This window comes from Chrysochloris asiatica, unplaced genomic scaffold (genome assembly GCF_000296735.1).
Source record: "Chrysochloris asiatica unplaced genomic scaffold, ChrAsi1.0 scaffold00632, whole genome shotgun sequence".
NCBI lineage: Eukaryota > Metazoa > Chordata > Mammalia > Afrosoricida > Chrysochloridae > Chrysochloris > Chrysochloris asiatica.
The window spans coordinates 276,538-279,489 of NW_006409150.1; positions in this window are offsets into that span (position 1 = coordinate 276,538).

Consider the following 2,952-nt stretch of genomic DNA (forward strand, 5'->3'; position numbering starts at 1 on the left):
TTTTTTTAGTCAGGGTATTTATATAGAATGTAGGTTGTTTAAAGTTGGTTTGTTGGTGGGTTTTTTTTTGTTGTTGTTGTTTTTTGCATTGTTGTTGTTGTTGTTAAGTGCTGTCGAGTCGGTTCCGACCCATAGCGACCCTGTACAGGGTTTTTTGCATAGCATAATGTTAATTCAGATTTTTAAAACCTCCTTGTACTTATTTATACTCAGCATATGAACTAGAAAGTGAGCAATGCTTCTGAACATCAAGAACAATGAATTCGGAACATTTGAATGTTCAATTATCTTTTAGGTGTATGGGGGGGGGGGGTTGCGAGGAAGACACAGGACCAGGCAAAGTTTCATTCTGTTGTGCATAAGGTGGCTATGAGTCAGAATCGACTCAATGGCCCTTAACAACATGGGGGAATTATGTATTATAATCATGAAACAGGTAACCTGTTACCTTAAAAAAATGGAATCATATCCTCCATACCCTTAAACTTAGGAGTTCTTGATATAAATTGCTCTAAGTACTTTGGGGGAAACTTTGCAACATTTAGCTAAAACTGCTTTTCAAGTTAATGACTGTGAAGTCAAACTCCATGTACATAGCTTTCTTTCCTTACTATGAATTAGCACAGTATTGACTTCCTTAAGGTTAATTAGCTACTTTTTGCTTGGTTTATATACTAGCTCATTAATTTGTTATTGAATTAAGTGTAAAATACAGAAGAGGTGTTTGCATAGACAATTGTTTAAATGAAGTTGTATATAAATGTAAAAAGTATAATATGAAAATGATTCTGGAATACAGTGTAAAGCAGAAGCAAATGCCCCAGTTAACAAATTTGGAAATAATTTATATCAACTTAAGCTGTTAGCCCATTGTATAACTTCTCTTATACATGACCCTCACCGGTATTCCTCAGCAATACCTGTGGAGCTGCAGGGCCTAATGGACGTTCCTGCTTTGTTGACTCTGCTGAAATATTAGGATCACACAAGGTTCAGATTGAGGAATAATTCAGTTAATTTTAACCTCTAGGACTCCAGATCTTTGAGTGCAGCTAGATGTTTGGCCACTTCAAATGTAGCTGTAGGAGTTTTCCTACTTATAGAAGTGGTCAGGCAGTACAACACCCATCTCCATTGAGAGTCTGTAAAGCTGTAACTATCACTACAAGGCAAGGGATACTGGGGATCCTGGGTGTTGGAGCTCACTAACTGCATTGTCCCTAGAGAGAAGGACCTTCAGCATTGCTTTGGTCAGGTAGTTGGAGAAGAAAGGAGTGCTGGGGTGGGGGGTGTATTTATATATAATTTAGATTTGTTTGTACAGTGTACTGCATCTTGCTATGTCATGTTCTTGTCCAGTTTTGCTTTTGAGTTTTGTACACAACATGCAGAGGCACTGAAGTGACCACATCATTTTTACATGTACAGAATGTAGAAAATGTTTCAGTATCAAAGCCTAAGAAAAAAAAGCAAACTAAAATCATAACTTTTTTATAGGTAGTATGTTTGGATGCTTCTCAACTTTGAAACTGTTTAGTCCACAGTTACACTGTATTATGTAAGAAGCAATTTTTTCCAACAAGACCTCCTGTGCATTGAAAAGCTTTATGTACCAGCTGATTTATTCAGCCAGATTTGGTCTAGAGGGCTGTTCTGTAGCTCTAGGTATTTTCAATCATGGGATTAAATTTCTCAAGGGATTAAAAAGATGCTCAATTTTGAAACATGCTTGGAGAGAGACTTAGACGGAATCCTGAAAATATATTTGTAGGGGTATTGATAATACTTCTGGTGGAAGATCCCCAGGGGTGGTCTCCTTTGAGTGTGCAAGCATTCCTATCCACTACATAATTCAGTGGAAACCAGAGGACCCCAGAATGTACTTGATTGGAATTGACACTCAGTTTTTTCCCTCACTGCTAACTCATTAGCAGGCAAGGCCTTAGGTAGCTTAGCTTGAAGAGAATGTTAACCCCTCAGTTCTCTATGAGGTAACTGGGAATCTTGAATTGTTCATTTTTGTGGATAAATCAACTGGCATGTAATCTAAATGATATGATGACTTGATTCAGGTATAGCTAAATTAATAGGGGCTAACCCAGCAACCACCACAGTACTACAAACTGACAGACGAGTGGTGGCTTGTGAGTTGCTGTGATTCTGAAAGCTATACCATTGGTATTTTAAATATCAGCAGGGTCACCGATGGTGGACAGGTTTCAGATGAGCTTCCAGACATAGAAAGTCTAGGAAGAAAGAGTGACGAACTACTTCCAAATATTTAGTCCCTGAAACCTTTATGAATAGCAGAGAAACACTTGTCAGATATAGTGTCAGGAAATGAGCCCCCTCAGGATGGAAGGCACTCAAAATGTGACTGGGAAAGAGCTGCCTCCTCAAAGTAAAGTTGACCTTGATGAAGCAAACGAAGTAAAGCCTAAAGCCCTGTCTATTATGGGTGACACTGCTGGTGTTTGAAACAACAGTGACATAGCTTCTAGACACATGAGAGTCACCACAATATGACAAACTGACAGAGAAGTGTGGTCAAGAAATATTGGCATGAAATAATTGGTCAAAAATATTTTGTTGAATGAACTAAACAAAATCACAAGGAACCCACAGCAATAGTGTTTCATTAGCAAAATGTTTGGGATTAGAGGTAAGGAAAGCTAGTCAGTTTTAGAATCAAGTAACAGATTGAGCATTTAGGGTCTCATGAAATCTTCAATTAGAGAGCACCAAGGTTTAAATTACTCATTACTTTAGACTCATTAACAACTTGCAATATGCAGGTGATACAACCTTGCTTGTTGAAAGTGAAGAGGACTTAAAATATTTATTTATGAAGATCAAAGAGCACAGCCTTTGGTGTGGATTGCATCTCAATGCAAAAAAGACTAAAATCCTCACCACTAGACCAATAAACAACATTCTTACCAACAGAGAAAA